Here is a 14,663-nt window from a genome sequence, read left to right on the forward strand (position 1 = left end):
ATTCCAAATGTGGTGGAAAACATCCTTACGGCATCCTAGCACACTGCCTAGAGCAGTTCCCGCCCAGAAAGGCAGTGGAGCAAGGGAAAGCCATGTCTCAACAGCAGGCAGGCATGTTTGGCTGTCATTGGGAGTGCTCTACAGAGGGTGATTTTGTCTGGTGGGGTGCTACGTTCTGCAGAAGCAGGCGAGCAGCCCACAGGGTGGATCCTGGCTGGGGTACTTCAGCGGGTGGCTGGTGGGCATGGTAGGATCTGGCCAGGTTGACACTTGAACTAAAGTTACAAAAAAGGACATTCTCAAGTGTGCACCTAGGTGAGACAAGCCGCACACAGAGGCACTTTTTTTATTCTTATTCTCCACCTCACCCCACTTTATCTTTTTTGATCCTCCTGTATAACCAGCCCTTGTGCTTTCAAGTAACCTGTACAGAGTCTTACAATCCACCAACATAAATAAATGGACTGCGTACGTAGAGGTAAAAGTTATGCAACAATTCTATTAAGGAAACAAACTGAAAATAGGTTAAAAAAAACACACATTGAGGCTACAAGCATCGATTTTTCATGGAAGGTTATCTGAAACTTTGGGCATCAGTCACACCAGCTCATTTCCTGGCAAGTCCACAAACTGAGAGACTCTTATGTGGTTTTTAGCTTGGCTGTGCCATTATAAAAGTGGGCTAACAACCATCCCTAGAACCAAATAAGTGAAATTCTTCAACAATGGTGACATTCTTGCCCGAAGTACTAGGCCTCGCCCCTATCTGCGCAAAACAAGCAACCCCAAGACATGTATTGTTTTTTTCATTATATTTTTGGTTTCTAGGCACATCGTCCTAGGCACACATTTGAAACTGAATTTAATTCCTCAGGGAACGACCGTTAACTCCAAGAAAAAACCTCAGTACAGATGAAGCCATGGTTCAAATCCTAACCAAAGAACATCAGGAGGAAGTGACAAGGAAATCAGGCGGTTGATGTGGGCGGAACCTGATCAGAGATGGATGGACAAGAGCGGTAAAAGGTAAACGTAGTAAAAATAAATGAAGGTTTACAAACGTATCACCATACCACTGAAGATCACCAAATTGAGAAGCATGTTTTGTCAACCTGCCAAGGACAGGCCTAGTCCTACCAAAAGTCAGAAGAACACCCAGTGACTGGAAAGGGAAGGCAGACAAGAAGCCTGGGAACCGCACCAAAGACCCGGGCAGCGAAATTCTCAATCACAGAATCAGTCAAAAGATTTCACAGGGAGTCAATTAGACAAACTCAAATTAGCAATTATTTTGCCCTGTAACGAAACTTGCTGAGATGAGTTGTAACTGGCCTTAATTAGTCAGCCTGATACTGCACACCAGCTCTCGAACCTTTTCATCTAACTTAATTACAGCCCACCACAACCAATTATAATTACCATTAGGAGATACTCATTTATCCGTTTTCAGATCTAAATTAAATATTCCCTGAGAATCTACGGGTCTCTCAGCGGGAAATAAGTGAATGTTTAGAGTAATAAATGAGGAAAGAACCGCAGACTGCTCCAGTCAAGGTTTTAAACCTCTTCCGAGGTCAGAACGTGGCTAGCAAACCAACTCTAATTAGAAAGGACTGCAAGCAGTAAGAAAAGGCAGAGGCTTAATATTCAGAGGCCTTGGTACTGTGCAGACAATTTTATATATTGGAAGTTAGCAGGTACAATCATAATCTTCGCAGTGGAAAGTCCCATGGAGTAGGAACATCGACGTCAATTCACCGAAATGCCAGAGGTAGCGGAAGTGACATCACATGCCCTTTGACTTCCTCTTTCACTCACACACACATACTTACACATACACACAAATGCACACTTACGCACAATGTCTCACATAAACACACTCTCACCCGCAAGCATGCACACAACATCCTTTTAAAAACGTTTTTTACTTGCCTCAACTGCCATGGAAGAGCATATTCCAGCTAATTATACGCCATTTTTATTACACTAATAGTGAATAATATGCTATTATTCACTATTAGTGCCATAAAGAATTGACAGAAAACGAAGAAAGTGGAGCCCCAGCTGGCATTCATAAGGATGAGCTGCTACTGTGTTTCTGGCACTGATTTTGCCTCCTTTGGGGCCAGGGGTCTCAAAGGAAGTGCCAGGGGTCGCAAAGGGAAAGCCAGTAGTCACTGCGGCGACCCATAAATGACATCCATGAGTTTGAACAAATCACTCGTTTTGAGAAGGTGTCCATGTTATTTTACGGCCCACGGCTAGAGGCGCCTAACTAAATAAGCAAACATATCTGTAATTTACGCCTGAAAAAAGTTGAAATCTGCTAGAAACACCTAGGAAATCCAAGGACAAGTCAGAAAAATGTGAACATTTCTTTATGGAATGCAAAAATAATAATGAAACAAACTTAGTGAAATGGTACTCAATGTATTTTTAAAGTCCTACTTTACTATGCGGAAGTAAGTGAAACGAGTAAGACTTAGGCCCCTCCTTGCACACATTTCTCCTGAGCCCCTCACTGTGTGTCCTGAGGTCAACATGGCTGGTCGATGTTGACACCAGCTGCTGAAGCCCCCCTTCTTAGCCCCGGTCATTACTCCTTCCTTTCTGACAACTCTTCACATTTTCTCTCTGGAAATGAATGCAGGGATAAAAAACATACAGAAAAGTTCCAAAAACAAACAGCATCTCTTGGAAACTAAGAGGTACCTTTAGAGCTTGATTAGATGGCAGGACCATGGTAAATTAGCAGTTTTCCTGCCCCACCAAGTTCACTATGGCCCTGCCTTATGTAGAAGTTTGGAGCCGGTGACTGGATGCTGGAGTAGCCTACACTTACCCCGTGGTAGTCAATCTGTAACATGATCTCCTACTTTAATGTTTTAGAAGGTCTGCCGTGTTTAAGATGGAGTGGTCTCAGGGATCTATTGGAATTGTTAATCAACAAAATATCATGGTTATCTATATCTGTACCTGATACAGGAATAGCATGCTCCCACACAGTTCCAAGGCAGATTTGGTGGTCCCTCTGTTCAGGCTTTTAATAAATCCGCAAAGCACCTGAAAAGAAAAATGCTGAGGCTTCTGAAGACACCTTAAAAAAGCATAAAGAACAGATGATGGCCAGAATGCTGAACAATGCAAACATTCACCCCCAGTCACAAACATCTGGGTTTAATTCATCGTTTTTTTTACCACAACATCACCCCACTTTGGTCCCAGCCATATGCAAATCAGTCTGAAGACACCTTGAAATAGGTGAAACCCCCATGATTATTTCAGAGAGGCATGTTTTTTACCTACTGATGGGGTCCATCTTTTCCTGCAGGCAAGGGCATGTTTGTAAATAAAATGTTTTCATGTCAATTAATGTTTCAGCTTGGGGAGCGGCCAGTTGGTAGGTGAGTCACGCTGACTTGTGGCGCAGTAAATTAATCATTGGCAGGGCCACTTTTGATGACCTTGGCATCTGACAGGGGATAAGGCACATAGAAAAGCGGTTTCATGTGGGCCTCAAAAGGGACGTTTACAACATTTCAAAACCTTTTAGTTTTATTGGACTTAAGGTCAGTCATGTACACCTCGTAGCAACCTTCAATTCCTGATGTTTACTTTAATCCTTGGTGGCCCTTTGGGGTGGTATAGATTATTTCCCCTTTGCTCATCCCATGTCTCTGTTGGGTGCTGGGGGTTCCTTAGGTGGGTAGCTCTGGAGGAATGGGGGGTCTAGCATAAGTGGATAGAGCCTGGGTTTCAATAAGGGTTGACTTCCTTGCTCAGAGGTGGGGGCCAGGACTGGTCCAGAAGTATTAGGGGTTCTGAGGAACCAGGTGGAAAGGCAAACCAAGAGTTTATAAAAAATATTATGATGCACAGGGAGGGTGCTGGGTTATAGGTAATTCGAGGTCTAGCTATGTATTTTGGAAAATAACTTTGTACAGATTCTGTAAATATGGCTTATGTGATTTTTGTGAATTTAATGAGTTATATTTTTGTTACTAAGTACAACCTGAAATGGTATCCTCTAACCACAAGCAACAAATTGGGACCCAGGCAATTTTTTTTTATGATGGTGGGGTCATGAAGTGGAGTGGAGTGCCACTTTCAAGAGGCAATTCACGTGCCCTCTCCATTGGTGGCATGTTTCAGTAGTTTGATGCATAAGAACATTGTTTCAAATTATATCTCAGTTGATCATGTTGGTCTGCTTGGCGAGCTTACCTTTGCAATTAATGAATAAAGACTTCTAGAGTGTTTATTTGCCGAAGCCTCTCACAGCTAAAGTTGTAAATTCATCATGCCTCATTTTCTTTTTGGACGAAATAATTAATTTCTTATATATCAATGAGTTGTGTTCAATGTTTCAAACATTATAAATACAACAAAATGTGATTACATTCATGCACTTTTAAATATTTGATATCTTGTGATAGGAATATCTGTTTTTTCATTTTCTGCCAAAGTACATATATTTTAATTATATAAAAGTGCTATGTGAGATGGTGGTGTAAGTGCGGAGCTCCGGGAGAAGGCAGCCTACATTTTAATACTAAACAGCATCAACAGACACCTGTAGGAGGCAAGAAGCATACGACGACATGCTTTAACACCTTGCCTTTCCACTGTGTGCTGGTAAACCCAATAAAAATGCAAAAGTGACTTAGGTGGTCATTCGCGGTGGCGATTTTCACTGCCGAAGGGCCGGTGGTGAAGACTGCCAGATTACCAGTGTGGTGGTTTGGCCTGTGCCAAACTGCCACTTACCTATTCCTACCACCAGGGCTGTTGGACCCTCTGGGCCGGAGATGAGCATCTCCTACCCGGCAGTCCACCCGATACTTCTGGCAGTATCACGAGTCCTCTTTCCACCAGGGATTTCATGGCAGTAGCACAGAGACAAAATCCCTGGTGGAAAGGCTACTGGTGACAGGAATTTGCATTCCTGTTGCCAGTAGACGACTCCCCCATTCCTCCATCTACACAAAAGCCCCCCACCCCTTCCCTTAAAACATTCTCACCCCCACCTCCCCAAACCCCCCAGTAACCCTCCGGCTCCCAGTGGTGACATCCCCACCACCCCCACTCCCTGTACTTACCCCCCACCCCTGCATACATGCACACATCCACACGCACCCACAGACACACACACCCTGACACACACTCACTCACACTCACAACACCCTTCCACTCATGCGCACACACACACACAGATGGCACCCTCCCAAATCCATACACACATACACGCACATATGCACAACACCCCCACTCACACACGCACTCACTACATTCACCCCCATTGACACGCATACACTCCATTCCCACCCCCTCCTTTTCTCAATATACATACACACACAACCCTCACCCCTGTCTACATGCATGCACACATGCACCCCAACCCAGCATTCACATTCACCCACATACTCATCACCATCACCACATTTACACAAAGACATACAAGAACGCATGCACAAACACTCCCCTCCCACCCTTCCATTCATTAGACACATACACACACTCACACACATCCATTCACACACCTCACCCACCCCCCCTTGCGGAGGACAACTACCTCGCCCAATGTGATACTCCTGCCTGAAGGCACGGGACACTGCGCCCCCACCGCTGGCAGCGCCCGACATCAGGACACCACCAGGCCATATGACAGGTCGCAATACAGCTGGTGGAGTCCTTTTGGGGGACAGGGTCGGAGGTGGAACTGCCTCTGCACCTCCGACCGCCAGCACAACCAATGGAGGATTTCCACCCAAATTTTGGCAGAAATCTTTCAGTACTCGTAATATGGCCTTCTGGCGCCCACGGCTTCGGCGGTCTAAGGAAAAGATCGCCAAAGTCAGAATGACCACCTTAGATTCCCACATAAGTTCCCAGCACCAGCAAACTGAAATGCCAAATGTACAGGCTTAAGATGGTGCCTGCCAAAAAATGACGAATGCAGCACCAATGATATAAACTATGGGAAGGAACAGACCCCGTCAACCCTCGCAGATCGGCAAAGCTTCCAAGGTAAGAGCACATAACTTTTGTGTTCTCCACATAGAACACCCCAAAAGACTGTTGCAAGTTCCTACCAAGTGCTTATAATATAGTCCAGCAAAACATGTGTAATGGTGGCTGCCGCTCCATCAACATCAAAATGCCCAACAATTGCTCACACCTAAAAGTTCAATAACACTGTGCTCACACTCACCATTCTGAGTATTTAAAGCATCCACCATGGTCTGGGAGCACACCCATATGAAGCACATAACTACAATGAACAGTGGTTCGTGCTGTATGGAGGGTGCAGCTCAGACCCCATACAACGTGCATCACAGGCTCACACTTGTTGCCCAATAAACTCTTTCAGTGGTCAGAAAAGAAAGAACTTGTTTCTACAGATCTCACCGATAAACATGCCATCAAAGTAAGTGCGCTTTCTTCATGCGCCCACCATTAAAAGTAGCCTCCAGGAACTGTATGCTCATCTATTCATGCTGTGCATAGGTACGAGGTACAGTAAAGCAAGCTGCCATATAAAGAATGAACATACAGTGTCTATCATATCGCTGGCACACTAGGAGTATCTCCCTCTATGTTCAGGCAGTCCCAGTCTCAGGTTCCCACCTTAGTATTGCAACTGAGTATTTCAGATCGACAGAAGTTAAGGTCTGCTGTCAATAGGTGAGGTGGGCTCTTGTGCTCACTATCCCCACTAACCTCCTCAGAGGATTTAACAACTAAGTCTTTTCTGAAAACATCACAAAAATCGTTCAACAATACCTTATACTGAACTTTGTGACCCACCCTACCTATGAGAATAGATCTCCTGAACAGTACAGTTACATCAGATCTCTCTGAACTGTGTAAATATGGCAGACACAAAAGACAAATCAGAGAGAGGATCTTAAAAGCTCAAAGGACCAGAGAGAACCAAAATCTGCATAGAAACAACCGAAACAGGATCCCGCAACATCGGATTCACCAATCAAAGGCAAACAGTATTTAGCCAAAATCTTTGAAACAATTCTACTCAAACTCAATGCCTTACAGATCATGTCTGAATTGACCAAAGTCAACATGGAAAACTTTAAAATTTAAATGGGAGGTCTTAGACAAGATGTAGGAGTTCTCGCTAACCATCTAGACAAGGCGGAATCAAGAATTAGCACCTCGGAAGATAAACAAAACTCAGTCGCAAAGAACTCACATTCTTTAGCTTGTAAAGTGCTAGCATTGCAAAAAGCCCTCACCTCACTGGACGATAGAAACAGAAAAGGGAACCGGAGGATCTTTGGGCTTCCAGAGAACTCCGAAACCAAAGAGAAGTGCTGTGTATCCCTCCTCAAATCATGGCTCCCCCAGGTGTTGGAAATTACATTTGATAGTACTTTCGGAATTGAAAGAGCCCACAGGATCCCAACACACACCATCGTACCTCACTCAACCGACCCAGAGCACTTATTTTCTAACCACTTCGATACCGCCACATGGTAATGATCCTTGAACGGATGAAACATTTAAAACTATTTATGTAACAATCAAAAGATTGGAATTTCCCAAGACTACCAAATCTAGAGTTGAACAAAGAAAACAATTCCTACTACTCTACCCTGAGCTCAAATCATTAAACATCACTTTTTCCTTCCCAGGTCCTGCAAAAATGAAAATCTTTTATGAGTGTATACCAAGATTATTTGATGAACCCAAGGACCTTGAGTTATTTTTGACACAAATAGCATACTACCAAATGATACACTGACCTCCTCACCATATGACTTTTCTCAAATGTCTTTCTACACTGTAATTAAATGTTTGCCAAATGTTATATCACACCATATGCTGTCTCTGACACCTCATTCACTGATGAACCCAAGACCCTAATGCAGTTTTTGTAACAAATTGCAGACTCTAAAATTATTCATTAATTCCCTCACTATTTACCTGTTGCCCATAGATAAATAGTCCTCGAATGTTAATTTGTCTGCTAAATGTTGTACCACTCTATGTGCAGACTCTGCTTTCCTACTCATTGTTGGCCCCAAGGACCAAGAGTCTTTTTTAAAACTTTTGGAGTAGCAGACTCCAAAATTACTCGCTGATTTCCCCACCATATGCCAGCATTCAGATGTCAGCGATCAGTTACATAATGATTATTTGGCATGTTTAATTTATCAGTCCTTTCAATCTTGATCTTCAAAAAGTCTTCAATGGCTCTGCCTATCCTACCCAAACTCGGTCATTCTAGATGATAAGAAGTTTATCATGAAAAGGTTCTCTGTAGCTGTTTTTTATCACTTTATGTTGGTTAGCAGAAGTGATCCTGCTTTGTCCTGTTTTTCACCTTTGGGCCTGCTTTTCTACCTATGAGGCCTTCATGCCCCCGTTTGACTTTTGTGGCAGGGGTGGTGGGAGGAATATGAGGATTGGGTTTGGTTTGGGATTTATTAGTTTTTTTGGGCTGTTCTTTTTATTTGTCAGCACAATGTGTATGTTGCTGTCAAAGATTACTCTCTTTTTCTCCATTTCCAATGCTAGACACTGCTACCCACCTGGCCATTTGGAAGATCCTTTCTCGTTGTCCTTCCTTCTCCAATTCCATTTCTCTTCTTATTCCTTTTCCCCAACCCTAGTGATGATTTCATGCTAGACACTGCAATTCCCAAAAACACAATACTTCACAATGCCCAATCTCCACTTAAAATTGTTTCTTTGAACACCAAAGGTCTCAGCCATCCTATTAAACATAAAAAGTACTAGACTATTCATATGAGCTGAAAGCAGATATTATGTTGCTTCAAGAGCCCAGTGCAGGTGAGAAAGATGCTTGCAGGATGGGACACTCATGGATCGATAGCTGTACATGCTCTCTAGCTACTAAGAAAAAGAACGGAGTATTTACCCTGATTGTCCAAAAAGCCAACTGCTTCATTGACCTGAGTCTAAATGACAAGGATGATGGATGGTTACTCACGAAAAACAACTGTTTCTTTTTTTTATTCTCACCATCCACGCCCCAACTGTAGACAACCCCTCCTTCTGGTCGGCTCTGAATCAGAAATTAAGAGATCTCTTTTGAGATAGGAAAATCATCATAGCAGAAGATTTCAACCTCCCTTTTGACACCACTTTAGATAGACTCTCAGAATTTAGATACAACCAAAATAGATATCATACGCAACTACACAAATTATCAGAAGATAACGATTTAGTGAATATCTGGAGACTACACAACTCAACAGGGAGTGACTTTACCTTTTGTTCACACATGCACAACTCTATCCAGAATAGACTACTTTTTGTGAGCAAAAACTTAATTCACTCGTCCACACAACCAACTATTTAATACATTCTTATGTCGGTAAACACTTGTATTACCGTAACAACAAATATGGACTTGTTCAAAAACAAGTTGTGGTCTTAGAGAATGTATGATGAAATGCTACACGACCCAGACTCCAAAACCATTATGCGCAAGCCCTAAACAATTTTTTCACAGATAGCATTACTTCAGAAATAGACATGGGAAATACATGGGATGCCATGAAAGCCACTATCTGTGGAGACATGATTGCAATAATGACAAACAAAAATAAAACCCACAAATCGAAACTAAACCTTTTGCAGACAGAAATTAATGTTAATGAACTGCAAAGGCTATGATCACCAATTGTGACCCACCCCTCACCAACAATTAAAATGAAACACCTTAAATATGAGTATAATAAAATCTTAAGCAAACAGGCTCATATCTTGGTCAATAAACTTAAGGCTAACAAACCTTCTACAATGAAACAAAGAGGCTTCCTGCTCTAACTCTTAAGGACACCAAGAAACAGATCAATGTGGCAGCGATTAAAGATCTCCATGGCAATCTACAAACAGCTGGAAAACTACAATAACATCTCATACCATACATGGTGGGCATGGGTTTGCTTTACCAGAAGCTCTGACATTATTATACACAACTCTAACTTTAACAGCAACTCCTCCCGCCAATTATGGTCTCAATTAGCATGTATCTACAAAAAGTTATTCCCCATTAAACACTTATCATACTGATCTAACACCTCAGACAGGTTACGATTCCCTTACAGCCCCACACCCTTTTATCCCTTCTGTCTCTTCTATCTCCTCTCACTATCATCTCCATCCCCTGCCCCCTTTTTAATCATATGAGTGGTAACCTACCCTCCTACTCTATTGGACCTTCCACGGATCATTGTGCATTATACCTTGTATCAATGCTTCATGTGTCCTTTTTCATATTCCAAAGCATTGTACTAGTCTTCTATGTACTGTTTCAATCTTAAAATAAAAATTATTTGAAATGAAAAAAAAGGATAGTTTGGGAGTTGATTTCATGGTCAAGATACATCTGCAGGTTGCTATTCTGGGGTTGGATACTGTGACAACTATCAATATTTATACTTTTCCATCAGATTTAAACTTATTTTTCACATATTTCTGTATATTTTGCTACAGATTCTAACTGCTTATTATTGCACAAAAAGCTTCACTTAACCCTAAATAAATGGTTAGGCTCCTCCTACAGCTGTGCAAAAATGCCCTCTTCCATGGGGCTCCTGGTTTCACCTTATCATTGCTGTAAATGCTGCTGCTGCAGCACCATGTGTTTAATTTCAAGCAGTAGACCTGTGAGTGCAATCCTGTATGTCAGACTGTAAAACCCAGAGAAGGCACAGAAACTGTAAGACTGACACACTGTCTGGGGGACAGGACAATCCTACTAACACAACCATTGACACCTACTGTGCACTGTCACTTGAGGAATCCCAGGAGGGTGTGTGTCTACTTTACTTTACTGCATAGAGAAATATTAAGGCCATTCAAACCTGTTACTCCAGAGTCACAAGCTTTTGATAAACCTGTAGAAAAGGGTTTTTAGAGTGCATAAAATATAAAAGAGGCACACAGTGGCCACAATAGCATACAACAACACATATTGGCCTATAACAATAAAGGGCTTTAAGTGGGTTGTAAAAAGTGGGGGTCCTAAAGAGGGTATGGTCAAAAAAGCAGAATAAAACACAAATCGCAAGAGCTGTGACCTCTGTAACTAAGGACATATCTTAATACATGTGACCTAGAAGTACTTCTGGTCTTCCTTGTGGATCTGATTCTCCCAGCTTCCTGGATTTCCTGGACATCCTTTAACCTTTTAGTCCTTGTCTTCCCCCGAGTCCTCCTTGAGCTGGTTCTGTGCTTCCTGGTGGACCTGGTACTCTGGCCCTCCTGGTTCCCCTCTTCCTATTAGTTCTGGTTCTACTTCTTTGCCCGATCCTCCTCCTCTGTCCAGTTCCCCTCCTAAATGTCATCCTCCTGGTTCTCCACCTGCTCTCTCTGGTCTTACACTCCGTCCTTCTTACCACCTCTACTTTCTTGCAGCAACTTCCCACCTAGTTCTGAAGTCAGCCACATACGCTTTCCTAGCATAGCCCTGGCTGACTTCTATCCCAGCCGTTTAAAACACTATGACACCAATATTTATTTTTTTGATTGTTTTGTTGACCTACGTGTTATGCCTTTAAGTGTATTAAATCAGTGGTTCCCAAACTGTGGGCCGGGGACCCCTGGGGGTCCGCAAAGCCTCCTCAGGGGGTCCGCGGCTGCTTAAAACATTTAATAATATTAGGTCCCAGCTATCAGTAATGACTCCACGGGGTCCCCGTGTTCCAATAATGATTCAGTGGGGGTCCCCGGGCTCCAGTATTGATAAAATGGGGGTCCACAGAAGTCAAAAGGTTGGGAACCACTGTATTAAATAATCTATGCTCAAGCACTTCGCATAAAACCACAGTATACATGTGAATACGTAAATATGTATTCCTTTTCTATGCACTAACCATTGATGTTATTAGCCAACCCAAAAATACTAATTGAATCGACCCTGGAAGGGTGAAACACAGATTTCTCTGCAGCTTTGTTTAGGGCCTCCTGAACTGTCGGTTAACATACAGAAGGTTTGTGTGCGCAATAAAAGCAGGCATTGGTAAAGCCAATAGCTATCGCTTTTAACCTTTTGGATTTTTCAAATTCTTATTGCTGATGCTTTGAAGCACGGGGGCAAAAATGCTTTTTACCAATCTGCGTGGCATTGGAAACAAAAGAAAAGTGTAATAATGTGGATTCATCAGTGTGTGTTCATGCACATGCGTGATCACACTCATGTGTTATCACATATGTGCATGCAATTAGAGTGAAGAAGCTATGTGTTTTTTTCTGTTTATTAACCGTTTTTAGACGGCATGCACCACTTCGAGCAGTATATCCAAAATGATTTGCTATTTGTGTGAAAGTGCTTTTTAAGGTCTGGCTCGACAGCGCAGCTGTCGCCAGACAATATGTGAGCATCACTAGAGAGGGGCTTTGGCTCCACCCACATGTTAGGAGCCAGGAGTACATATTTTGATTTGTCAAAGATTGTGTGCTTCCACAAAAAAGTGTTTTCCCTCCATGCAGCTGTGATCATTCTGTTTATTTATCCAGCTGCCTGAACTTGAACATTCAGTGGCACACATATACCATTGTAATGCTATTAAAGAGTCTTAGATAACTAGATAATTTGTGGTGTTTTTCTCTGGCAGCAACACAGATGGAAGGAGGGGAGTCATTAACCTACGTGGATGTTTAGGTCTGGCTTGACAGTGCAGCTGTCACCTAAACATTTAACCTACACCAATATTATTCTACAGTGCTTTGCTTCACAAAAATACATAATCATTACATTGCTAGTTACTTGTAATGCTTCACATGAAAATACAACATTCCTTTAAAGCCAGACCTATTGGCATTGCCAATGCTTGTTTGCAAATGTCGTGGTCTCACAGCAAATGACAACTGCCTGAGCGGGGATATTTGATAGGGTGGAGCAGCACTTGAAGAAGAGAGCAAGAAAATACATGCATTATCATGCACTGTTCAAAGAAAATAAAAAAGTAGTTCCCTGAATGTGTGGCTGTGGAAGAATGCAAGTCATTCAATCAAAAGGAGGTTAAAGAGGCTATACAAGCAAATGAGAGTGACAAGAAAGCTAAACAATGTGCTGACTTTAAATTCACGGATGGCCTTTAGCACGGTTCACAACAGGTCTTTCGGCAATAGCCAGCCACCTGTAGTCGAGACCTAAACTAATGTATATGAAAAAGCTGCTGGAAGAGATGAAAAACAATCTCTAAACTATGTGCTCATCTCAGAGTGAAAGCAAAGGCGAGAGCGCTGCAGCTGGGGTTACAACTAGAAACAATTATTTCAATTACACAGATACATTGAAGAGGAGTATGTAAAATCAATTTACTCTTTCCTCAGAGAGAAAATTTACAGATGGTCCAGAAAAAGTATGTGTTAGTGCGTGGTGTGAACGTGCTGTGAAGAGGTGCCTGCGAGTGGCCAATGTATGTTGGCATGGTGATTCTGAGACCACAGCTACAGCACAGCATGCGTGCTACTAAACACAGCTTTAGAAACTTTAGAAATGTTAGCTAGGAGGAATATGAACACCTGCAGTGAAGCGACCATGAACCAGCAGGTGAGCATCAGGCCAAGGACATTTGTTGAATTATGTTAATGGGTAGTCTTTCGTTGCTTTCAAGCCCTCTCGCTCAGGTTTGGTATTTTGCTTTTAGTTGGCTTAATGGTATGGGTATGCACAGCAGAACCAGTAATGGCAAAGGCATGAACCCTATGCCGTATTATGTGATGGGCAGAAGCAAAATGTAAAAAAATGTGAACATGCCAATGGAGGAAGAGGCATGACTCAATGCGTGTATGTGATTTTTAGTGTGACATTTTTGGAAAAAAGTAAGCTGACAAGACAGCTTAAATTGTCTCCAGACCAGACCTAAAAAGAAGACCCAGTAAGACCACTACTTGCATTGCCACAAAGTGAACAAAAGTATCATTCACAGGGCAAGGGATACAAACGTGTACTATAAAGTATTCTTTATATAAAGTTTATGTAAGTAATGGTGCACTCTCAAGATTAGGTTCTGTTCACATCAGTAGAGAGGACTTACAATGAGGAAGGCCACAGAGACTTATTTTCTGGCCTAAATGATGCTTGGTGCCGGCTTTTTTATACTTGTATATGTGTTCTATTGTGGGCATAAATTCACATCCAAGCACAGATGAAAGTATATCATGTGCTTACTGCACACTTTAATTCTAATTGGCGACCCGTGCTTATAAATAAAGATGCTCATTTTCATTACATTATAATGAGTCTTAAGTGATTTGTCATCATGGGCTTCATCTCATCCCTGCTTCCTTACACTGCATTGCAATTATAAAAATATATTATATATTAAATATATAGAAATTATCTAGTGGCGGTCGCCATTGGCAGTTATAGTTAGGATTGTGTTTATAGAGGAAATGTATTTTTTGTTTTGCTAATTACTTTGATGAATCTCCACAGCACTTTTCCAAAAAGTGCTACTTGTTGACTAGTTTGTGCATGGAAAGTTTCAGAATAATCTTGAAAGCAAGCGCCGAGAAAAAAGATAGCACAGCCCCCCCTTTCTGAGCTGCTTTCAGCCCTGGGAACTCCATCCTGGGGTCTGATCTACTAAATACAGGGAGGGGGCCATGCAACCCCCCTCCCCGATCCACAATTGGCTCCACCATCCTCGATCCACTTGGCC

General features: G+C 42.3%; 1 long non-coding RNA gene across 2 annotated transcripts in view; it reads right to left on the reverse strand.

Moving 5' to 3' along the window:
* The window catches only part of LOC138285732 (uncharacterized), a 128,597-nt gene that overhangs the window by 39,568 nt on the left and 74,366 nt on the right, over nucleotides 1-14,663 (reverse strand). For both annotated transcript variants that reach the window (XR_011201636.1, XR_011201635.1), the window contains one exon: nucleotides 2,977-3,063. This is a non-coding gene — a long non-coding RNA (uncharacterized lncRNA). The remainder of the gene's footprint in view (nucleotides 1-2,976; nucleotides 3,064-14,663) is intronic.

This window comes from Pleurodeles waltl, chromosome 3_1 (genome assembly GCF_031143425.1).
Source record: "Pleurodeles waltl isolate 20211129_DDA chromosome 3_1, aPleWal1.hap1.20221129, whole genome shotgun sequence".
Classification (NCBI taxonomy): domain Eukaryota; kingdom Metazoa; phylum Chordata; class Amphibia; order Caudata; family Salamandridae; genus Pleurodeles; species Pleurodeles waltl.